At 39.0% G+C, this 26,226-nt stretch overlaps 1 protein-coding gene across 6 annotated transcripts in view; it reads right to left on the bottom strand.

Annotated features, from left to right (window-relative positions):
* Positions 1 to 26,226, bottom strand: part of CHD6 (chromodomain helicase DNA binding protein 6) — a 205,100-nt gene that overhangs the window by 155,972 nt on the left and 22,902 nt on the right. Inside the window, exon 1 of one of the 6 annotated variants that reach the window (XM_042980388.1) lies at positions 13,310 to 13,394. The exons of 4 other annotated variants lie outside the window; for them this stretch is intronic. The gene's annotated coding sequence lies outside the window, so the exon portion shown is untranslated. Of the gene's footprint in view, positions 1 to 9,663; positions 9,851 to 13,309; positions 13,395 to 26,226 lie in introns of those variants that run through there. One more of the 6 variants, XM_042980387.1, reaches the window with a different exon arrangement.

Here is a 26,226-nt window from a genome sequence, read left to right as displayed (position 1 = left end):
TCTCTTTCTACAGTTCTTTTCTCCTCAACAAAGAAACAGGTTCAACCCAATCCTAAAATAGTGACTACACTAACGAATCCCCCACAAACCTGTATTTTCTCTTCTTCCCGTATTACTTCCCTACAGTTGCTCTTAGCAATGACTCCCTAGGAGCCAAATCCAATGGACATTTTTAACCTCTATTATAACTTCCTCGCAGCATTTTAAGCCATGAACCATTTCCTCTTCTTAAAATCCTATTCTCACTGGTTTCTTGGAGGGCGTGCTCAGCTGATTTCCCTCCGATTGCAAGCTTCCAAAGCTCAGCTTCTTCCCTAGGCCTCTCCTACTGTAAGTCCTATTTATTAACTGTCAGTGTCCCCAGGATTCAACACTGTTACTACCCCCAGGGCTTACTGAGGTCTCTACTCAGTTCCCAGACTTCATCTCTCTACACCATGACCACTGTCCATTTCCAAACCCAAGCCCTCCTCCTGACCTCCAAGCGAACACTGCCAATCTCATGCTGGCCAGTTCCAAATAGGTGTTCCACAGATTGCACAAAAAACCCACAACTCCTTCAAAATCAAACTCTATACTACTTTTACACACATACGCACCTGTTCCTATGTCCCCCACCATCAGAGGCTAATGTCCCACAACGTGCCACCCAGCCCTGGATTCGGTCATCCTTAACTCCTGCCCTTTCCCCTAATTCCTTCAAAATTCCCGAATCCCTTGGTTCTTCTCCAGTCCACTTTATCTTTGTACTTGAAATCATTTCTGTGCTTCAAATAGCCTTTTAAGTACCTTTATTCTTCATGCCCCCTACTCTCATTCCATCCCCTCATTGTACCAAGCGTACATTTTTCTAAAATGTAAAGAAAATCAGATCCTATCTCTGTAGTGTCCTCAGGAAAAAAATACAAATTCCTCAAAGCACAGGGCCCTGCATAGGCAAGCTGGCCCCTGGCTTGTCTCCTACCAGCTCTGACATTACTTTCTCCCATTCATCCAAGTATACTGAACACTGGCAGGTTCTGAAGCCAGCACTGTTTGCTGAGATCTTTGTTCAGGCTATGCCCCTATCTGGAAAATCCTTCCACTGCCCTTCCTCTCCAGTCTCATCCTATAAAACTCAGCTCTGGTGTCATGTTCTCTGGGATGTCTAACCTAACTTCCCTAAACCCTGAAAGCATCTTGTGAAAAGCACTAAATTATAGTAGCCATATCACCGTGATATCATCTTTTCCCGTTTTCCCTGTCTGCAGTGCCATCGGCTATTAAGTGCCTAAGTGTCCTCTGGGAAGGAACTCTGTTCTGCCGTATCAAGGTTGATATTTGACTTCTGAATGATTATCTACAGAATGAGTTAGTGAATAAATGGGAAAGCTCAGAAAAGGCTTTGAGCTCCTGTCTTCTTCATCTGAATTGATGGGCTCCATCTTTTTCCTTTCCTGTTTTTTCTGTTGTCCTAGTCCAACCAAAATTTTCAGTATTCTTCATTCACACTTTTTTCAAAGTAATACAAGTACTTAGCTCAAGAATTCAATAACCTAAAGCTTAACAGAAAAAGTAGCACTCCTGGAGCATCTGACTGGCTCTAGTTGGTAGAACATGTATGTTGGGTGTAGAGATTACTTAAAAATCTAAAAAAAAAAATAGTATTCCCCTGACTCCACTCATCCCCATCCCTGATTCACTCTTCCCAGAGGTGATCATTTGATCTTAAGCTATTTCTTCTGCTTTCCATTATATTTCTGTAAAAAATGCTAATACCTCTATTAGATTTTTTTCTTCCAATTTTAAACATTATTCTATTGGCTTCTTCCTGTGAAACAGGAGGTGGCAAATATTTTTATAAAAGGCCAATAATAAATATTTTAGGCTCTCAAGCCACATGATCTCTGTTGCAACAATTCAATTCTGTCATTACAGCACAAAAATAGTCACAGACAATATGCAAATGAATGGGTCTGACTGTGTTCCAATAAAACTTTATTTATAAAAACAGGTAACCTCCTGTTATGGAAGATGGAAGTGTTACCTTCCCAATATACTTATTATCATCATTATTTATTAAATCAATACTGGACTCACAGCTAACTATATTGTGCTAAAAAACTGTTTTGTGTAATTTTTTTCTCCTACAGATAATAAGTACGTCATTTAAAAACCTGTGTTGTTGTCTATGAATCATTAACTTATCTCAAAATGCTCTCTTCAATCAGAGAAAAGCATTTAACTCCTAATCTGGTGATAAAAATCCACTTGGTTGATAAGAATCACCATTAAGGGCAGTAGTAGAAGCAAGCAGCCAGGCACTACCAGAGCTGTATCAAATATCACACTGCAAAGGAAAACCTGACGGTACTTTTTTGTTTATCATTAGACCCTACGCCTTCATGTCAACTGATCCGGATCAGGAATGATCACATCTGTGAACACAGGACTGAAGAAACCAATCTCGTGACAGCAGAGCCCACTCAAGGTTCAGAGCCCTGAAAATTCAAGCTGTAACCTTTGGGGGAAGACAAAGGATTTAACAAATGACACACCAATTTCATTCTCAAGAGTCCTCACCAAGTAACACAAGACCTTTCGACTCGTTACACTCTAATGCCTGTTTTGGAGGAACAGGAACACCTGGAGACCAGGGAGTGCAGATATCTAAATTCTGAACACAAGGGTTGTATGATTTGTACAACTGATTCAATCTCCCTGGGTCTCAGTTTCTTCATTTGCAGAACAGGGACAAAAACCACCATTTGGGAGAGGAGATGGAGTTCTATTTTGGACATAAGTTTGAAGGACTGGGGAAGGAATTTAAAGCTCAGGCAATGCAATCCTTTTATCTTAAGACAGGAAACTAAGGGTCAGAGGAGTCTGATGACCCAAAGGCTCACAATTATTCCAAAGTACAAGAATTGGATTTCCTGGGTTCCAATTCAGCTCTCAGCACTACAATGAGCTGCCTTGAGCAAATGAAAGGCAAATGAAAATAGCATAAGTGAGAGGTCGGGATTTGGAGATGTTCTATTTGGGGTACTCAGAGAGTAGGCAGAGGTTAGACAGATATTCCACAGATAAATTACAATAGTCTAGAAAAGGAAAAAAGGAAAGTCCATGAAGAGGAGGGGCGGGGAGGTAAGCAGGCAACAGCATAGGACGACTTTGATCCATCCACAGGGTGAAGAGGAAGCAATTAAAACAGCTTGATCAAACTGTCTTTCAAGAAGACTTGTTAAAGCACATTTTTAGAGAAGATGGATGGACCCTTCAGATAACATTACATACAAGGGCAAAATAGTTCATGAAGTAATTCATATGATAAACATAGATAAAATCTTCAGGGATAGATAACTGCAAGTAATTCTGTTTAAATTCTTTATCTACTTTCATAATGCCTTCTATCTGAATTCTGAATTGTTACGTAAATTTGTTTTGGAGTAATTTATAGTAAGGAATAAAGTCTATCTGATAGCTCTATCCAAGACAGCGGGGGAAACAAAGTAAACACATTAACAGAATTATAATACAGACAATCCTCAGCAGAGTTTGTACTTTGGGATAAATAATAAAAGAAAATCACATATTTATGATCATCCAGGCTCAGCACTCTTTATTCTACAGGAAACAAAAGAGCCAGCCCAAGTGCAAACCAAGCTATAATCTAAAAACATCCAATCACCTACATTTTCAGAATTCCTAAAACTAAAAAGATGGGCTTTCCCCCTACTTCTACAACTCTGCTGTTTTAAAGTAAAATAAATAAAGGGTCAACATGTTTCCAAAGAGTTTTTTTTCTGTTGTGTAAAGACATGACAAAAGCCGGGTTCTGAATCTGACACACATTTCCTTTATGTTCCACCTTTAAGGTGAAATCCTGAAACCTAATCTGCACACTGCACACAAAATGGCCAGCTGCAAACCCAGGAGGAGGCTGTCCCTGATGGAGTCCACAGCCATTAAAGTCCCTAAAAGCTGTTCAACTCTGGCACCTCCTGCACTACCCTTAGGTCTAAGCATTTAAAAGGAATTGAAAAGGATTTTTTAAGCTATGAATTTTTAAAAGATGAAACCATTCTCCAATCCTCTCCCCCTCTCAACTCCTTCCCCAAAATCTAAAAGTAAGAGAAGGCTGGGATAAATGCAGAACCAGGCTGCAAGGGGAGGGGGGAGGGCCACGGAAAGCAAGGTATTGTGTGAACGAGCCCCGTGTAAAAAGTTCTTGCAAAAGCAAGCACAGACAACCCTGGCCGAATGGCACGGTGGGCGGCTGGCATCAGGAATCCCTTGACAACAAAATGTTCTGGCTCTCCAAAGCTGGTGGGACCACACTGAGAGCAGAAACTGCAAGCAGTAAGCAGAAGAGTCAAGAAACCACCTTAGGCAAGTCGAAGCCAACTGACTAAAATCTGTTAACACCATCTACACTGTGTGTGGTTCACCTAATTACAAATTGGTATAGATGGAGCCATCTATTTCAAAGTAACATATTAGCAAACAACATATTGTTAAAACAACTACAATGACTTCTCACACCTAAATCATGGCTTACCTGGAAGTACAACTCAGTGGCACTGTTTTAGGAGGACTGGTCTGAGAGATGTCAGAATCATACCAGAATGAGCAAGAAAGCTGCAGAGAAGGGCCTTAGTCTACTTGGCAAACGGTATCGATTTCCAGATCAAAAGACAACCATTTTGAAATATAAACTTCTTAATACCCAAAATCCCGTGCTGATATTATGTTTGTACTTCCCATTCCAATGCCCCCTTCCATCATCAGCACTAAGAACCAGCTGTAGTGATGTGACTGCAGATTGTTCTACATACAGATGACCAGTTTGGAGGACAGAAAATTTCCAAACTGTCACTCTGGAGTATATGTGCAGAATGAGATTCCTACCTTCGGTCATCCATCGGTACCCTTTCTTTAAAATGCTAAATTTGCAAATGAAGCCCTTTATCAGTGAGACAGTATGAGCCCAGACTAGTAATAAAATGAAGTCAGTAAAGTCAGGAAACTCATTTGCCTGGATATGAAATCCAAGTATAAGATCTGAAAGGCTCAAGAGAATCCTAAAGGAGTTGGTGACAAAGCTGTAGGTCACAGACCAGTATGATAAAGGCGGCCCTCAAAGAGACGAATACAAAATAATAACCCAGAGGGCCTAGCGACTGCATCAGATTCACCTTTGAGTCCCCAATGCCTAGAACAGGGCCTATGATACAGTGAATGCCTGTAAGTACATGGCCTGAATTTATAAATGAAAGGCTAGTTTCACCATACACTATTTTATTCCCTTCACCTTCAAATGACTTAGGGTCAAAAAATACAAGGGAACAATTTTTGCAAGGGAATCCCTCTAGGTTCTCAGCCTTCTGTGTTACATGTTTGTGGTAACTCTTGCCTTGGCCAAAGCCTCATTAGATAAGGGTACTACCAGCCATTCAAAGCATGGAAACAACCTCATATCCTATCAATGTGGAGATCTCAAACTCTGCACACAAAAGTAGGTAATTCCAAGTCTATTACTGTCATTCACTTTAATTTAATAACAACTGGGCTTTAAACAACTAGCCCCACTTTAAAATTCACCCTAGGGGCACCTGGGTGGCTCAGTCGGTTGAGTGTCCGACTTGGGCTCAGGTCACGATCTCGTGGTCCGTGAGTTCAAGCCCCGTGTCGGGCTGAAGGCTCAGAGCCTGGAGCCTGCTTCCGATTCTGTGTCTCCCTCTCTCTCTGCCCCTCCCCTGTTCATGCTCTGTCTCTCTTAGTCTCAAAAATAAATAAACGTTAAAAAAAATAAAAAATAAATAAAAAAAACAAAATTCACCCTAAATTCTATCCACAGTGTATTGCAGAGTTTCTTAGCACCCTTTGCTTTCTGGGAATGTGCCTCCTGTCCAGATTCCCTATCTACCTCCTAGATCCAGGTTCAGCTCCTAACCTGGTGGATTCCTTCCATTCTGTGCCCAGTTACTACTCCTGAACAAACCACAGTACTAAGCTGCTTTCGTTTAGAGGTTTTAAAAGCCACGTGCTGAGTCTGTCCTACCACCAATTCCTGAACCAACCATCTACAGTTATCATTATTCACCCCTATGTGGAAGTTACCATTGTGGGCCTCCCAATCTCTCAGCCAGGAAAGAAGGTCTGGTGATTTGTCAGCAGCGACAAGAAGGGTGCATCATGACAGAGGTTAAAGCAAAGATAATGTTTACAGAGGAGAACAGTGGTATTTTATTTACACTGCATCTGAAACACCATAAAAAAACTAAGAAGCTGCTGTTCAAAGAATCAGTAAGAAGAATGGCAACAAGAGGAAGTGGAAGTTGCTCTATCGGCAGCCTCAGCATTAACAATTTGATCCCAAATGAAAAGAAAGGTAGTCTGCTGAATACTTCTGCTGAATGAACAGTGACAGATTTTTCAATTTTAAGACGTACAACCCTCAAGCAAGTTTTTAAAAATAAGAAAAGGGTGAGTTACCCAGTATTATTTTGTATTTCCTCTATTCTAGACAGGATCTTGTATTTAAGCTTTTACTTTTGGAATTAAACTATACCACATTTTAACTTCTATCAAAGTATATAATACACACTAAAAAAAAAAAAAGTACTAATCTGCACAAACACACCCATGTAACCAGCATCCACATCCAAAAAACATTATTAGCACAACGAAAGGCTCGTCCATGCTCTTTTCTGGTCACTACTACTTTTCTCCAAGGGTAACCACTATCTTGACTTCTAACGGTATAGATTCGTTTTCCTGCTTCTGTATCTGATAAAAGTGGAATTATACAGTGCATACTCTTGTATCCGGCTTTGGTGCTAGTTATTAATTTGTTACCTCTCAACTCCAAATTCACCCTTCAGTACCTGCTCTGTGATAACACACAGGGCTCTTGAAATATTTCTCCTTGACAGATAACATGACATTAATCTTGGCCAGTAGAGGGCACTGGAGGGATGTCACAGGAGGAAGGGAGCTCGTCTTCAGATTCAAGAGTGCAGTGCTTTTGTTTGTTCTTGCTTCTATACCATGGTCACCAGTGAAAGTATACATAGGGACATCCGGTGACATGCCCAGAGCTTAGACCATTTTCTCAGAGTTGATCTGGAAGCTTCAGTTTGCCAGCATAGGTCCTACCTCTATGTGAGGATAATGAAATCATCCTATGTTTCCTCTTCTTTAGGACAAATATCCCCAGATACTTAATATTATCTAATACCTCATATATTTTCTGCTATCCCCTGAACTTTCTAAGTTCTGTATGTTCCTTAATTTGCAAAGTCAAAAGTGGAACTAAGATACTTTATCTGGTTAAAGTAGTTATCATCACTTACAGATATCTATCTGAAACCAAGTCAAATCTTATGGTGAAATGTCCAAGGCCACCCTATTAAGTCAGGAAAAAGACAAGGATGTCATCCATCAAGAGTTGCTCTGGACATTCCAGAGAATATGGGAGAAAAGTATGAGATGTACAAACTTGACAGAAAGATACAGAATTATTATTTATGATGTGACTGTTTCTCTTGTAAGCCCATTAAGAAACAACCTTTAAAATTATGGGAACCAAGAAAAGAGTTTACAAGACAGTTAAGAAAAAATATATTTACACAAACATCAATACCTCTGTGGAAAGAAACCTCAGGTTTTCTTCACGTATGCACTTGCTGCTGGTTCATGTCCCACATGCCAAGTGAAACCACCCCCACTGCTCCCCACTTGTACAGACCAGACACGAGAGGCCAAGCTCCCAGAGCACAGTTTAGCCCCCATACTGGAATGACCCAATCAGCTGACAGGCATGTTTAGCTGGTCTTTTTTAACACAACCCTATATGCCCAACATAATATTCCTCTTGAATTTCTAGTACACCAAATTCAACCATGTCTCAAAGTGGCCCCTCTCATTTTACGGTTTCTCACATCTCCAAGGAGATGGTCACTTCACTCATCAACCAACAAGAGAAGATACGCAGGACAGTCACCAATGAAACTGAAGAACTAACGGTCTCTTCTAGTATAAAATGAAAGCACTGACCCAAGATTTGGAAAGCCCTCTCCTAAGGATCCTATGCCCTAAAATCCTATAAATCTACGACCTCAGTATATAGAATAACTACATACCAAGAGGAAAAAAACTACAGAAAATGAATCCTGTGCAAACATTACTATGTCCTCTATTTTACTGAGTTCTCCATTCTCCAGGTGAGTAAGAAAGAAATTCTTTCTCTAACCGCACCAAGAAAACCTTACTAAAAAGGAAAGGCTGCACTGACATCAAGAAGATGATTCAGGAGGGGCAGGCGCCTGGGTGGCTCAGTTGGTTAAGTGTCTGACTTCAGCTCAGGTCATGATCTCATTGTTCAGGAGTTCGAGCCCCACACAGGGCTCTGACACCGCGGAGATTAGGATTCTCTCTCTCCCTCTATGCTGACAGTGCCTGGGATTCTCTCTCTCTCTCTCTCGCTCTCGCTCTCGCTCTCTCTGCCCCTCCCCCACTCACACTTGTGCCTGTGTGCATATGCTCTCTCTCTCTCTCAAAAAAGATAAATGAACTTAAAAAAAAAAAGATGATTCAGGAAAGGTTTCTGTTAGAAACCTTCTGTTAGAAGGCATGAAACATGTTAAGTACTTCAGGAAATTCTCCAAATTTGGGAAAAATTAAGGATGCAATGATTACCAAAATTATATACAGTGTCAACATCTGAATCTGTAACTAGAATAAATAAAATTAAGCAACATGTTGTCTGTAAGTCCAGCTCCTCTCTTTTGCCTAGAGAATCAGTCCCATGAGGCCTTTTCTATTAAATTTTACCACTGGCACATAACTGCTTGAAGCTTCAAACACAGACTAAAAGACACTAGATAAATCATCTCTTTTGGCTCCTGACCTGCGGAAGCTTCCTCATTAGTTCTGTGTAACACATCCCTATCAGTGATATCCAACTGCTCAAACCATCAGACTGTTACAACAATGTTCAGATTCTTGAGGATCTAGTTATTTTTTTATTCATACACATTAACCTCTTATCAGACTAATACAAAACAAAGACAATTCAATTTTTTAAAAAATTTTTAATGTGTTTATTCATTTTTGAGAGAGAGAAACCGAGCAGAGAGAGAGGGAGACACAGAATCTGAAGCAGGCTCCAGGCTCTGAAGTGTCAGCACAGAGCCCAACACAGGGCTCGAAGCCACAAACGTGAAATCACGACCTGAGTCGAAGTCGGCCACTTAACCGACTGAGCCCCCCAGGCGCCCCAAAACAAGGACAATTCAAACATAAAAACAGAGAAAGGTAGATTTTCTTGTGAAAGAACACGACTGTTCAAATTATTCATTATTCCCATCTAGAATGACATTCAGTAGAAATAATAAATTCACTTGCTAAAGTAAAAATAGAATGAAGGACAGCAAAAGAGGTGAAGAGAATTATTGAAGTTTGTTAAAATATGAGACCCATTACCTCAATTAAAAAAAAAATTACTTAGCAAAGAGCAGAGACACACTTGGGACAAGACAGTCTGTATATACATTGCCTCCTGACTCTTGGTTCTATAATCGAGACCTATCACTGCTATTTATTATGATTTGGAGAATCTGAAAAATTGTTTCCATGGTGTTGAATACTAGCTATATGGCTTTCCGCTCCATAACTAACCTGAAATTGTGTAGGTAAGATCTGGATGGATGTTTAGAGAGCAAGCAGCCTGAACTTCAGGGCAAAAAGGGTCCAAAGCCAGAGTAGTATCTTGTGTGAATCTGTGATCTCAAGCTGTCTGCTAGGTTACCCTTGTGACCTTGCCATCTCTTCTGACCTCATAAGTCCTTCTACCCCAGGTGATAATACAAGAGTCAGGGGGCTGCTTCCACCTCCATCTAAAGTTAATAGATTCAAAAAATCGTTCTTAGGGTAAGAAAGACCTTCCTTAAGGGAAAATTCTACATGTCTGCTCCTCCATGTAGACATAAGTGTGTGTCTCTCTCTGTATAGATACACACACAAGCAAACAACATACACACATATATGCAGATTATTTATATATGAATACAAATAAATTATTCTCCAGGACTAGTAGGTACACTTGAGGCATTTTTCTAGTAATAGAGACACTACACGATCCACTCTATCCTTCTGCTACAGCAGAACACAAATTCTACAACTTAACTGTCTAGGCCCAAATCCTGGCCCTTGCCATTCATTAGCTGTGTGACCTGGGCAAATTACTTAACCTCTCTGCCTCAGTTTCCTCATATATAAAACAGGGATAATCATGTGAGGATTGAACAAATCAGTACATGCAAATTACAAAGTACTGCGTCTGGCACACAAGAAGTCCTTTATAATGTCAACTATTTCTACTGATACCACACAACAAACAGCCTTCTAGGCAAGCTTACAAAAGAAATATGTTACCACAACAATGAGAAAAAATGACCTACATGAATTCAAGTGACCTATGTGGATTCATGACCCATAATCCCCAACCAAAGTAACCTTAGAACTTTACTATACTTGGAGCAAGACCCAACATAGATAAAAATATGTCACAAACGCATAATAATGCAAAAGCAAGAGTCTAACTCAAAATCTGTTCCCATAAAACCTTTTAAGGACAACTCATTCAAAAACAAATAGAGGGTAATTAAATTTAGCTAAACACATAACTTTTAAACATTCTTTCCTACACAACAGGTCCTTTATAAGCCATAATCAGAGAAAAACATACTTGGCATAAACTAATTTTCCAGACACCTCACAGTATACTTGCATTTTTTTTTTAATTCTTAATAAAAAAATTTTCTTTCCTTTTCTACAAGTTACTCAAGTCTTCTTAAAATGTTAACAATAGTGAAATAAATTATTCAGGCCATAATCATCAATGATTATTAAATTAAGACCATTAGCTAGAAGGTGAACAGACCTGGAAATCTATAGGTTGTCAGAATGTCACCCTATGGATTTTGTTGGTCAAATGGGGAAACACACCTGACAACAAAGCTATGCCAAATGAGCCCATCAATCAATCAATTAGGATACAAAGTAGGACAATCAAACATTATGGCCTACCAATGTGAACAAGTATGCCTCCAAATCTAACTACCTGTTTATAGGTAATATGGAAAAAAAGTAACATGTTACACAACACAAGGACACAATCAGCAAAATCCATGATGTGGGGTAGGGGGACAACTTAGATTCTACAATAAATAAATGGCATAACCAAAAAAAAAGATATAGTATAGATTTTAAAAGATTGAATTAAAGAGATGTTATCAGTCAAATGCATTAGGTAGACCTTATTTGGACCTGATTCAAAGAGTTAACTGTAAAAAGACATTTCTGAGAAAATCAAGGGAGGAGATTCAGTATTAGATAATATTAAGGAATTAGGTTATAAGGAATTTGTTGGGTATGATAATGTGCCTTTCTATACAGTCCAGATCCAACAGACATACACACACTAAAATAGTTTTAAGTGAAATAATAGGTTGTCTGGAATTTTCTTTAAAATAGGTCACAAAGAAAGTCAGAAGGGACACATTAAAAAAAAAAAAAAAGAATGGTGTGAGAATTTATCATATTATTCTCTCTACTTTTGTGTGCATTTGAAATTTTCCATAATAAAACATTTTTTAAAGGTTAAAGGGAAAGAAGAAACAGGAATTCATAACCAAATCTAAGTTTGGCTACCATCCATCCATGAGGCATGAAAACTTGCAGAAAGCCTGTATGTAAAACAAACACAAAAAAGCTGACAGTAGTGGCCTCTAAAGACTGTCTGCGAGATACTTTGGACAGATTTCTTTTGTCAGCAGAAATTCTACAACATTCCCGTGGAGGTGTGCTTTCCATTAGGCAACGTTCCATTACCAAGGTGTCAACAAGATGTCCTGGTACCAAACTGAACTCTTCAGCCTCCTTTACTGAGAAAAGTTATTCAAGGAAACTGACTACCAAAACATCTATAGTTGACCTTTGAACAACATGGGTTTGAACAGTTATACGCAGTTATATACAGTCCACTTATATGCAGATCTTTTTTCAATAAATACAGCATAGTACTGTAAACATATTTTCTCTTCTTTATGATTTTTGCAGTAACATTTTCTTCACTATAAGAATACAGCATGTAACACATGTGACACACAAAACGTGTTCATCAACTGCTATCAGTAAGGCTTCCAGTCAGCTGTAGGCTATTACTGGTTAAGTTTTTTTGAAGAGTCAAAAGGTATATATGGATTTCTGACCGTTGAGGGGTCAGGGCCCCTAACTCCGACATTGTTCAAGGGTCAACTGTATTTTTTAATGGGGTGCATGTATTTCTAAGTCTTTGGCAGTTAGTCTCTTTATACTTTTCAGTTTCTCCATTTATATAAATAAATATTGTTTTCCAAATTCAGGAAATAATATTTGGTACAATAAAAAAATTTCACTGTGTTAAAAAAAGATTTATTTCAACCCCCTTTCTTCCAATGCCTTCCCCACTCCCATTCCTCCTAACATAGTTCATGCTGTGCTAGTATCACCTCATACTTGCTATCAGAATAGTCAATACATTACCTAATTATACCAGATCTGTGGATCAAATTTGTCACCTATTTCATTCCAAAATGTGAAAAATACATGAATAATTATCGTTGTCCCAGATATAGGAGTGTACTGCATTTACAGAAAAGGATACTGTCCAAACGTCCTAACTACTAACCTAATAAAGGGGTTCAGTGATACAGGCACCAAAGCTATCCAAAGAGTAATCCTCTTTGATCCACGACTGTGTTTTGTACTGCTTCTTGTTAGGTAAGTAAAACTGTGAATCCAGAATATTGTACCATTCCAGCCTTAAAAATATTTTCCCAGCAACTGTCTGTCAAATATTTTTAATAACTCTCACCAGGCTATCATCACCCTTCTACGATTCCTTCTGGGCTTTACATATCTATTTAAACATAATTTGATCAACAATGGTGGTAAAAAAGAAGACAACTCTATAAAAATAAACAACAATAAATAATACCTAAAGGTAAAGATGAATACAATTTTTAATTTTTTTAAATGTTTATTTTTGAGAGAGAGAGACAGAGCGTGAGCTGGGGAGGAGCAGAGAAAGAGGGAGACATGGAATCTGAAGCAAGCTCCAGGCTCTGAGCTCCGAGCTTACAGCACAGATCCCAACATGGAGCTCCAACTCACAAACCAGGAGATTGTGACCTGAGCCAGAGTCGAACACTTAACCGACTGAGCCACTCCGCACCCCAATAATTTTAATATATAGTTGAAAATGAGCTATAAGATAAAGTACCTTTGGTTGCAGAAAAGGCTGATCTGGGAAATCTATTTCTGTACTGATCTTATTCCACTGGGAATAGGGCACATTGTCCCTAGGATAAGAGAGCGGGTAAATCAATACAATATATTATTGCCAGTAAAGGAGAAAACTACTCAGCTTTGTTCTCTTTGCACTGTAAATATTCAGACCAAAGGTTATTTTCTTAATTAACAGAGAAGTAGTTACATTTATCCACACTGAGATAGATAGTTTTAAGATACTAAGTGTCCTCCTACTGAAAGAACTTAGCTTAGTAAGAACTTAAAACTGGATTCGCCTTTTTAACATGCACTGTGAATAATAAACTGGAATGCAAGAACTAGCACTTATTGCATTATTTTCTTTATTTTTTAAAAAGTTTATTTATTTAGTATTTGAGAGAGACAGAGGCAGCACGAGTTGGGGAGGGGCAGAGAGAGAGAAAGAGAAAATCCCAGAAGGCTCCGCACCACCAGCGCAGAGTCTGATGCAGGGCTCAAACACAAAACCATGAGATCATGACCTGAGCTGAAACCAAGAGTGAGAAGCTTAACTGACTAAGCCACCCAGGTGGCCCTGGATTATTTTCTTAATAATCATAATAATCTCATGAAATAGATACCATTATTATTCACACTGTATAGATTTAAAAAAGCAGAACACAGGATGTTAAGTAACTTGCTAAAGAAAACAGAGCTAGTAAATAATGGAGTAATAGCACCATCATCATTACTCAAAGATTTTTAGGGATAATCAGAAAAAGCAAAGCTGTTAGTAACTTATATCCAAAACCATTAGTATCATTAAATCTGGTAAAGAAATATTTGCTGAGCATCTACTGCATGCTCAACATTGGGCTGGTTACTAAAGGATACCCGAGAAGCAGAAGACTGCTATTTTCTCTCAAAACCTTACTGTCACAAAATGTACACATAAAGGGGCACCTGGCTGGCTCAGTCAGTAGGGCATGCAACTCTTGATCACAGGGTTTTAAGTTTGAACCCCGTGTTGGGTGTAGAGATTACTTACAAAATAAAATCTTAAAAAAAAAAAAAGTACAGGGCACCAGGGTGGCTCAGTCGGTTAAGCGTTGACTTTGGCTCAGGTCACAAGATTATGAGTTGGGGTTTGAGCCCAGCGTCAGGCTCTGTGCTGACAGCTCGGAGCCTGGAACCTGCTTCATATTCTGTATCTCCCTCTCCCTCTGCCCTTCCCCTGCTCACACTCTCTCTTCTTCAAAAATAAACATTAAAAAAAATTTTTTTTTTTTTTCTTAAAACAGAACACACAAAACTAGTACAGGGGCACCTGGGTGGCTCAGCTGGTTGGGCATCCGACTTGATTTCAGCTCAGATCATGATCTCAGTTCATGAGATCAAGCCCTGTGTTAGGCAGGCTCTGTGTTGACCGCTCAGAGCCTGCTTAGGTTTCTATCTCACCCACTCTCTCTCTGCCCTTCCCCTGCTCCCTCACTCTCTCTCTCTCTCTCCCCAAAATAAACTTTAAAAAAAAAGAAAAAGAAAAACAGTAGAGAAAAATGTTTGTCTTCCCTGTGTAACAGCTACCTCATCATAAATTCATACATGGCCAGCCCTCATATCTCACCCCAGTGCATTTTTTAGAGACATCACAGCTGACTATGGAGTATCTTCCCACTAACTGGTGGCGGGAAGGGCAGTGTGGATTTCTGGCTGAGAAATAAAATTCATTTCATAATTTCAACTCTAACTTTAAAAAGACATATCTAAAATGTATTGAAAGACCACAGAGATCCAAATATAAATAAGATACCGTACCTACTTTTTAAAAAAGTGTATTTATTTTGAGAGAGAGCAAGAAAGTGCATGTGCATGAGCAGGGGGTACAGAGACAAAAAGGGAGAAAGAAAGAATCCCAAGCAGGCAGCATGGAGTATGATGTGGAGTTCAAACCCATGAACCGGGAGATCATGACCTGAGCTGTAATCAAGAATTGGATGCTTAAACGACTGAGTCATCCAGGTACCCCAAACACCCTTACCTAATTTTAAGAAATTATAGTCTAGTGAGAAAAGAGAAACCTGTTAACAAATGTCATTTGTTATGGAAGACAACAGAACTAAGGAAGAGTTTCAAATATAGTGCAAGCCAAAATAAAGGAAAAAGAAATTACAAGGAGAAGTTCTGATAAAGTAACTCCTACGGATGCTACAAAAAGAAAAAGATTTAGAAGTGCAAAATTCTATAATAACTGAAAAATATAAAATTATGCTCCTAGTCCTAAAATAGGTCCTGAATATTCTATATACACAATATGACTTCTCTCCCCCAAAACCTCCCCTTAATGTAACAGTAGTCTCAACAATATGTGATGTCCACCTCAGTCTCTTAAATCTTCTATAATAATATCCAGCAGTCAATCAAAAATTACAAGATAGGGGCAAATGGGTGGCTCTGTCGGTTAAATTTCCAACTCTTGATCTCAGCTCAGGGCTTGAACTCAGGATCGTGAGTCCAAGCCCTGAGTTGGACTCCATCCTGGGTGTGAAGACTACTTAAAAAAATTTTTAAAAAGATACACAAAAGAGCAAAGCGGGTGGGGGAAAGAGACAAAGCAATCAAGAGGGCCAGGCTGAGAGATACCCAGAAGTTGTAACTAAGGCAATTAAAAATAACAATGATTACTAAGTTAAAGAATTTAGTACACAATATGCATGAATAGATCGTAAATTTTTTTTAAGTTTATCCATCTTGAGAGAAAGAGAGAATAAGCAGGGAGGGGCAGAGAGAGAGGAAGAGAGAGAGGACCCCAAGCAGGCTCCGCGCCATGAGCACAGAGCCCAGTGCAGGACTCAAACCCACAAATTGTGAGATCATGACCTAAGCCAATCAACAGTTGGATGCTCAACCAACTGAGCCACCCAGGAGCCCCCAGATTATAAATCTCAACAGAAAGATAGGTTATGAAGCCTATCAAATAGAGTCAAAGAGAAATGCTTTTTTTTTAAAGTTATCAGAGATGAAAAATTCCTTTGCTGGGCTCACCAGAACACTCAATATAAACAAAGAATTAATGAACTTGAAGACAAATCACTAGAAATCATCCAAAATGAAACACAGAGAGTTAAAGAAGTGTGCAGGGGACATGTGCACAACAGAAAGAACATTGAAGGGCTCTGGGATATGATCAAATGATATCATATACATGTAACCAGAGTCTCAGAAAGGGAAGGGAACAAGGCAGAAATGTCATTTGAAGAAAAATGGCTGAGACCTTTCCAAAATTAAAATCATCAAACCACTGATCCAAGAAGCTTAGAGAACCCTACAGAACAAATATAAACAAGTAAGCAAATAAATAAATATGACAAAAAATATATGCCTAGACACTTGACAGTAAAAGTCAAAGTGAACTCTTAAATACAGTCAGAGGAAAAAGAAATTACCTTCTGAGGAAGAAAATTACATTTTCAGCAGACTATTCATCAGAATTTATACAATCCAGAAGATAATGGGGTGAAATCTTTTAAGGTACTAAGGGCCGGGGAGGGGGGGTACTTCATGACTCATGACTCACAATTATACAGTCAGCAAAAATACCTTTCTAAAAACAAAGGCAAAACAATGACTTTTCAAACAAACAAAAGCTGAGGTAATCCAATGTTAGCACACTTGCCCTATGAGAAAGTTATTCAAGTAGAAGGCATGTGATACCAGAAAAAATGAGGATCTACACACAGAAATTAACAGTTCCAGAAATGATAAAAATGGAAGGAAATATAAGAGGCCCTTTTTCCATATTTTTAATCATTCTAAAAGATAATATCAAAGGAATATTAATACCAGTGTAATGTGGATTCATAAAATATGTAAAAGTAAAATGTATGACAACAATATCACACTGGATGGAAGGGGAAAACTAAAAGTATACTGTGTTGTGAGGATCTTACGTTGTATGTGAAATGTGAACTAGTATATTATGTGAAGGTAGACTGTGACAAATATTGTAAACCCTAGGGTTGCCCCTAAATTTTTTTAAAGAGGTATAACTGATATACCAATAGTAAAGATAAAAAGAGAATTTAAAAACCCTCACCTGAAAGGAGGAATAAAGAAAGGAGCAATAGACAGGACAAAAAGAAATCAACTGGCAAGATGAAAGATTTAATTCCAAACATATCAATAATCATGTTAAGTGTAAATGGTTTAAAGACCCCGATTAAGAGGCACAGATTAACACAAGACCCAGTTACATGTTTTCCATACAAACCCGCTTTAAAGACATAAATAGGTTAAAAGTAAAATGATAGAAAAAGACATGCTGTGCAAATATTAATCCAAATAAAGCCAGAGAGTCAGCATTAACATCAAAGTAGACTTCAGAAGGGATATTAAAAGAGATAAAGAGAATGACTCACATAATAAAGGAGTTAATTTATCAAAAAACATAATAATCCTTAATTTGTCTGCATCTGACACAGAGCTTCAAAGCATATGAAGCAGGGGTGCCTGGGTGGCTCAGTCGGTTGAGCATCTGACTTTGGCTAAGATCATGATCTCTCGGCTCATGAGTTCAAGCCCCATGTCGGGCTCTGTGCTGACAGCTCAGAGCCTGGAGTCTGCTTTGGATTCTGTGTCTCCCTCTCTCTCTGCCCCTCCCTCATTCATGTTCTGTCTCTGTCTCTCTCTCAAGAATAAATAAAACATTAAAAAAAAAAAGCATATGAAGCAAAACCTGATGGAACTCAAAGGAAATATATACATAATATATGCAACTAACATATACAATTTTATACACACACACACACACACACGTACACATATATTATAGTTGGAAAGTCAACACTCCTTTTTCAGTAATCCATAAAATGAGTAGACAAAAAACTTATAAGCATACAGAGATATGGGTAAACTATCAACCAACTTGACCTAATTAACATTTATAGCATACTCCACCCTACAAGAGAAGAATACACATTTTTTTTTCAAGTGTACATGGGACATTCACCAATATAACCTATATTATTGGCCATAAAACAAATTTCAACTTTAAAAGAACTGAAATTTTACCAAGGTATATTCTCTGACCATAAAGTAATTAAATTTGAAATCATTAACAAGAATGTATCTGGAAAATCCACAAATATTTGGAATTAAAACACTCTTCTAAACCACCCTGGGTCAAAAAGTAATAAGGGAAATTAGAAAATATTTTGTATTAAACGAACATCAAAACATAACATGAAAATTTATGGAAACCAGCTAAAGCAATACCTAGAGGAATATTTATAGCATTAAAAAATTATTATAAAAGAAAAAGGCATCTGATAAATTAAGCTTCTACCTTAAGAAACTAAAAAGGGAGACCACAGTAAACCCAATGTAAGTAAAAGGAAAGAAATAATAGAGAATAAAAATCAATGTAATTGAGAACAAAAAAATAAGAGAAAAAGTAATGAAACCATGGTGTGCCTGGGTGGCTCAGTTGGCTAAGCGTTCAACTCTTGATTTCAACTCAGGTCACATGACCTTGTGGATTGTGAATTCGAGCCCCACACTGGGCTCTGCGCTGACAACGTAGAGCCTGTTTGGGAGTCTCTCTCTCCCTATCTCTCTGGCTTTCCCCTGCTCGCTTGCTCTCTCTCTCTCTCTCTCTCAAAAAATAAGCAAATAAACTTAAAATTGTTTTAATAAAAAGAGAAAAAGTAACGAAACCAAAAGCCAGGTCTCTAAAAGATCAATAAAACTGATAAACCTCTAACTAGAATCATCAAGAAAAAAAGAGAAAAGACACAAATTACCAATATCAAGACTCAAAAAGGAGACATCTCTAGGGAGCCTACACAATTAAAAGAATAATAATATTAACTTTATGCCTGTACATTTGCATAACTTAGATGAATCATATAAGTTCCTCAAAAGACACAAACTAGCAAAACTCATTTAAGAAGAAATAGAGAACTGGGGCACCTGGGTGGTTCAGTTGGTGAAGAAGGTCTGACTCTTGGTTTCAGCTCAGGTCATGATCTCATGGTTTGTGAGTTCAAGTCCCGCACTGGGCTCTGCACTGACAATGAGAAGCCGGCTTAGGATTCTCTCTCTCCTTCTCTCTCTCAAAATAAATAAATAAACTTAAAAGAAGAAGAAGAAGAAAGAAGAAGAAGAAGAAGAAGAAGAAGAAGAAGAAGAAGAAGAAGAAGAAGAAGAAGAAGAAGAAGGAGGAGGAGGAGGTGGTGGTGGAGGAGGAGAAGAAGGAGAAGGAGGAGGAAGAGGAGGAGAGGGGAGGGGGGAAGGGGAGGAGAAGAAATAGAGAACCTAAACAGGGCTTCATCTACTAAAGATGTTGAAATTATAGTTAAAAACTTTCCAAAAAGGAAAACTCCAGGGCCAGACTGGGCTTCAGTGGTGAATTTCACCAAATATTTAAGAGGGAATAATACCAATTTTACATATACTTTTCCAGAAAACATAAGAGGAGGGAACACTTCCTATCTCATTTTATGAGGCCAGTATTACCCCGACACCAAATATAATACAAGAAACCACAAAGCAAACACAAAGATCAAAACAAAGACAATAAAATCCTTAACAAAATATTGGAGCAAACTGAATACAGCAATAAATGAAAAGGATAACAATCAAGACCAAGTAGGATTTACCCTGGGTATGCAAGAGGGATTCAACATTCAAAAACCAATTAATGTTATTCACGGTATCAACAGACTGAAGAAAAAAATCTATATGATCATCTCAATAGATACAGAAAAGTATTGACAAAATCCAACATCAATATATGATAAAAACTCTCAGCAAACTAGAGTAAAAAGTTATGGAACTGTATTATTTTTCCCTAAACTCAGGAACAAAGCAAGGATGTCTAATCTCATCACATCTATTCAACATACCAGTGTCCTAGCCAATGCAATAAGACAAGAAAAAAAAAAGGTATACAGATTAAACAGAAATAAATAAATGATCAATGTAAAAAATTCCAAAGAATCTACAAAAAAGCTTCTAGAACCAGCTAATTAGCTTAATAAGGTCAACAGGGTATAAGATTAACATACAAAAGTAAAATATATTCCTATATATTAGCAAGGAAAATTGTAAATTCATTTTTTAAAAATACCATTTATAATACCCCAAAACATGAAATATTTAGAGATAAATCTAAATTAAGCACAACCTTATAATTGTTATAAATCACCTTTAACTTGACCAGTCTCTTCCCCTACACTATATAACAACTCTGGGAAAGCCTAAGTGGCCTAAAACTTCAGAATAGGTGGACTTATTTTCTTCTCAGCTCTGAAAGGTTTGGTAGAAGTTGATTTTTCTTCCAGTATATCTCTTTTCTCACATTTTCCCTTGTAAGAGGTTCATCCCAGGGCACCTGGGTGGCTCAGTCGGCTGACCATCCAACTTCAGCTCAGGATGTGATCTCACAGTTCATGGGTTCAAGCCCTGCATCATGCTCTCTGCTGTCAGCACAGAGCCCACTTTGGAGTCGCTCTCCCTATCTCTCTGTCCCTCCCCCCCCCTCAAAAATAAATAAACATTAAAAAAAAAAAAAAAGAGTCCATCCTGAGAATTCAGGCTGTAAGGATGGTATCTTAGAACTAGGAAACTGAAAAATGGGATGCAGCCCCCCAAAATTAAAAGCTTCCAAGAGCCAAGTTAAAAGCTTCCCCTCTGGTGAACTGATATGCCTAGGAACTGACAAGCTTTAACACTCACTAAAATCCCCAGATGACATATCACACTGTGTTAAAGACTTGTCTTATCACTAAGCCTTCCACACATTCACAACCTCTATTAGTAAGGCACGCACAAAGCAGCTATGTATGTCAGACACATTCCTCCTCCCAACATACCCCCAGACACATCTAACTGGACTGGAAGCAGATCCCTAACCCAAGGGCACAAGGGCAGTCAGTTCCTAAAGAGGCCAATGACTGAGGATGTGATATTTTGGGCAGGGGGTGTGACCTACAAGGCAAAATCAATTTACTCTCAGAAATCTGAAACGAAGTGTACCTAAAGAACAAGGTATTAAGCAAGAGGAGTAGAAACTGAGAAATCATGAGACTGAGAGCCTGAAGGAGCTATAAGGGACCTTGGTCATGGGAAAGTCAAGACAGAATATAACATATAAGTAAGCAAAAATTATAAAGACAAGCAATAAGGTAGAATGAGGGAGCCAGAAGTTGGGAAGAGAAGGGTGGGGCAGATTCACTGGGAGTCCCGTAAATGGTAAAGTACTAGGAGAAACTATCCAAAAAAGACGGCCACCAAAAGCCCTGGAGCTGTCCTGGATCCAGCAGGATTACTATATTAGTCATCTATTGCCAAAATAATGCTTCACAACAGACCACAAAATCTTGGTGGCATACAACAATAAGCATTTAACTTTCCCTCAGGCATCTGAGTTGGGTTGACTCTGCTTTAAACTACGGGTCTGCTGGGGTGGCCCTCTACTCTCTCACTCTGAGGTCCATGCCTAACAGGCTGCAGCTACCCAGGGCCCTTCTCTTGGCGATCACAAAGGCATGAGAGGACAAGTCCATCAGCACAAGCATGCTGCAAACTTGTGCTTTCGTGTCTACTAACATGCCATTGGGCCAAAGCAAGTCATATAGCCAAGCCTAAAATGAAGGGATAGGGATAGAATTCCACCCATCAAGTTATGCCAAGAGTATGAATGTAAAATACTACTGCAAAGAAGTGAAAAAGAGGGGCCAATGACTCAATCTAGTATACCATTCACACCACTCTTCTAAACCAACTTGGCCTAAATCTGCATCTTACAATTAAAAGGATCTAACTAAAACACAAGAATTAAGAAAATACATTGGGAGCTCCCATTCCCCAATGCAATGTAACCTATGGATGCCATCTCTCCCTTGTCCCCTTTCAGAGGTCAGATACCATCTGAATTGTTTTGTTGAAACATTTCTACTTAAAAAGGGGTTAAAAGGGGCACCTGAGCGGCTCAGTCAGTTAAGCGTCTGACTCTTGATTTTGGCTCAGGGCATGGCTTCATGGCTGTGAGATGGAACCCCTTGTTGGGCTACTCACTGGGCATGGACCATGCTTAAGCTTCTTTCTCTCCTTCTCTCTCTGCCTGTCCCCCACTCACGAGCATGGGCATTCTCTCAAAATAAACATTTTTTAGAAGTTAAAAACGTTTTCTAAAATTTATTATTAAAAAATAATAAATAAATTGAAAAGGGTTAAAAAAAAAAAAAAGCCTCTTAAGAAAGTCAGGGGCACCTGGGTGGCTCAGTTGGTTAAGCGTACCACTTTTTGGCTTAGGTCACCATCTCACAGCTCATGAGTTTGAGCCCTGCGTCCAGCTCTGTGCTGACAGCCTGGAGCCTGCATTTCTCTGTCTCTGTCTCTGTCTCTGTCTCTGTCTCTCTCTCTCTGCCCCTCCCTGCTTGCCCTCTCAAAAGTAAACAAATGCTAAAAGAAAAAAAGCAAGCAAGAAATAAAGCAAGAAAAAGGTAGTTGACACGTGTCTAGAAAATATGGCAGCAACAGCTCAAGGATTTCCACAGATGGAAGATGCCTAAAACACGCACGCTACTCTACTAAGATACAGAGTTTCGAATCAGTCGGTCCATCCAGTGGTCACAGGTTTTCTGTACCTCCAGCTTTTGAGTCCTGTCATCACCTTTATGGTTAAAAAACACTTTTCTAGAATAGTATTATCTACCTAGTTTGTAAAAAAGAAAAATGTCACAAACCACAAAAAGGAAAAAAAAGAGTGAATAGGGTCAAATCTAAGACTAGAGTAGAATGAAATGGCAGAAAGGGAAATGAAAACAAAACAGAAAAAATTGGAAAGTTAACACATTTAATTTTCTGGGGGGACAAGAAATACCATTTACTGGCCTAAACACAGAAAGTTTTGAGAAAAACAGTATTGTTTCTTCAAAAAGAAAGTAAAATGCTGAGTACACTTCTGACCTATGACCCATTTCAAACAATGAACTCACTCCTTGCTAAGTGAATTAACAATGACTTGGTGATATCTGTTAGAAGAAACTCATTCCTCAGTAAACAGCCAAGCAAGTCAAGGACAACACAAATAGATTAATATAAACAGTAATCAGAGCCACAATGCACACTACACTTGACTGTTGTTCAAATGCGTACTTCTGACCCAGACCATCCTCGCAAAATGGAATTCATGGTCAACCAGCCCACCACACTATAAAGGATGGAACAACATGGCAACAGAACTGCACTGGCATTAACAGGGATGCGGCGTGAAAACACTGGCCATGCTGTGACTTCCCAAGATCCCTGCTCCATAGCAGGCTAAGTCTAATATGAGTGGGCGTGAGCTAACACATCTCATTCAACTCTGCATGAGTTAGTTCTCGTAATAGCCTAGAAGCTTTAAAGATCTAACTCTGGAAAAGGGTCTTGTAACAGCGACTCTAGGATACAGACCATTATAACACCGTTATGATAAACATCATTACCCTGAAAACCAAAAACTTCCAGTTCCCAGGTACCTATAACAAGCCTCATCTGCTACCACAGCATTCCAATGCAGATTACAACAAAAGCAGTCCCTCCAAAATTCATCCTGATAAGAGTTCTCTGTGTCTCTAAAGAAACAAATTTAAGATGTGACTATCTAAAAGCACTTTCTTAAAAGAGGCTTCATTAACAGAAAGAAGAATCCTCACCCATCCACCACCCTCTCAGTGGCCACCACAAGAAAAAATTCAACAAATCTTCCCACAATTTCCTTCCCCCCCAAGGAGGGGGAGATTGAGATGATCTGATTTAGAGACAGCTCTTTGGTATTTAAGCGTTGCGATAAGGAGAATGCCAAGGCTGTTTAACGCCAGCCCAATCGAAGAAAAGGGTTAGATGGCAGATGAGAGGGACAGGATTTGTTCAGAACAGGAACAGGTTATTAAGCGTTATGAAAGTTATGAAACTACCTTCTTTGTGATATCCACCTGGCGTTCGTAGTTTAGGTTCTGTTCTTCCCAGTCCTTATTTTCACTCTTTATTAATTGATAAAATACCACAGTGTGGACAGTGTTAGACACAGTAGCCAAGGCTCATGGATCCTTGTGTGCAGATGAACCATTATGAACTCAATACATGGCCACTGAAGAGCAAGCCCAGCCCTCACGGGGGTTACACCAGACCGGTCTACAACCTGCTTTTCTTGGTGCTGTCCTTGTCCAACCCCCCTATCTCCCCCAGCTGCTTTTCTCGGGTGACAACCCTCACATAGCCCAACAACATTATGTCGAGTTCTCAAACACTGGTGTTATGAATTGTGTAACTCCGTCCACAAGCCAGATTCATATGCTGAAGCCCTAACTCCCAGTACCTCAGAATGTGACTATATTTGAAGACAGAGCCTTTAAAGAGGTAATGAAGTTAAAATGGGGTCACTGGAGTGGCCCCGAATCTAATATGGCTGGTGTCCTTTTCAAAAAGAGATTAAGACACAGATAACACAGAGAAAAGCCCACATGGGGACATGGTGAAAAGGAGGACTGCAAGCCAAGGAGGGCCTTCAGAAGAAACCAAACCTGCCACCTTGCTCTTGGATTTAGTCTCCAGAATCGTGAGAAAATTAATTTCTGTGAACCCCACCCACCTGTAGTATTTTGTTACAGTAGCCCCAGCAAACTGATACAACAGGGAACACATTTGGAACACATTTCGCTACAAAACCCCATGACTAAGGACAGACGCTCCATCTGGATCCACCCTCAGGGAACTTTTGATGGCTTTAGGGGACATCTCAAGTCATCTCAATTACTGAAAAAATACCATGTTCATAATAAGCATCTCTGTAGTTTCATCTCACCTCATAAAACTCTTCTTCAACATCAACAGTAAAGCACTGCCAGTTGTTCCTTAGCTACAGCAATCACCAAACTTCACTTCTATTCCCTGCCTTCTCCACAACGATACATTGATGATCATTCCCTACAGTGGTCTTCTCTCATGGCTCCAGCCTAAGACAGAGGTCAAACAAAGGTTTCCTCAAAACTTCTTCCCAAAGTGATATTTTTGGCATGCCTACACCTCTTGATCAATCTAAAATCAAATTATCACTACTGCAGGTCTCCAAAGACACCATGCTGCTTCACACATCCACACCTGTGCTATCACCTTCTGACCCCCTGGAAAACTTCTAGTAATCCTTTGAGACTATCAGAAGAAATTTCACCTCCTCTATAAAGTCTTTCAAAAACCATTTTCACCCCTAAAAGGCGACCAATTCTTCACTCTCATAATTATGTGGCTAAGTGTCCATCTCCTTCACAAGACTCAAAGCCCCCTGATAGCAAGAAGTTATTTATCTTTGATCCCAAGGCCTGTGCAAAGCACCTGGTATAATGGCACTTGTAAACGTATGCTGAATAAATGAATGTCAGTCCTCAATGGCGTAAATCATATGTGATTATTCTAGGTCTCTTCCTAGCAGGGTCATGTGACCAGTTTATAATCAATGGTCCCCAACAAGGTGGATGAATCTCACAATCATAAGGTTGAATAAAAGAAGCCAGATACAAAACACTACATTCTCCAGGATTCCACTTAAAGTTCAAGAAAAGGCAAAATGAATTTTTGGCGTTAGATGTCAAAATAATGCTGGGGAGGACTGCGGGGGGCAGGTATGAATATTATCAGAAAAGGGCGTGAGGGAAGCTTCTGGGATGCTAGAAATATCTCCATCTCGATCTGAAAGTTGTGGTTACACAGGTATATTTACATGTAAAAATCCAGCAAGCAGTATACTTGAGTACACTTTACTGAATACATGTTATACTTCAAAAACCCAAATTTTATGGTCCTCATCTACCCTCCACCCCAAAAACTCAAGTGCTCAAAAAACATTTGTGGCTGAATGACTAAATACCCTCTGAATGACAGTAATTAACC

This window comes from Panthera tigris, chromosome A3 (genome assembly GCF_018350195.1).
Source record: "Panthera tigris isolate Pti1 chromosome A3, P.tigris_Pti1_mat1.1, whole genome shotgun sequence".
Classification (NCBI taxonomy): Eukaryota; Metazoa; Chordata; class Mammalia; order Carnivora; family Felidae; genus Panthera; species Panthera tigris.
This window is presented reverse-complemented; position numbering and strand designations above follow the sequence as displayed.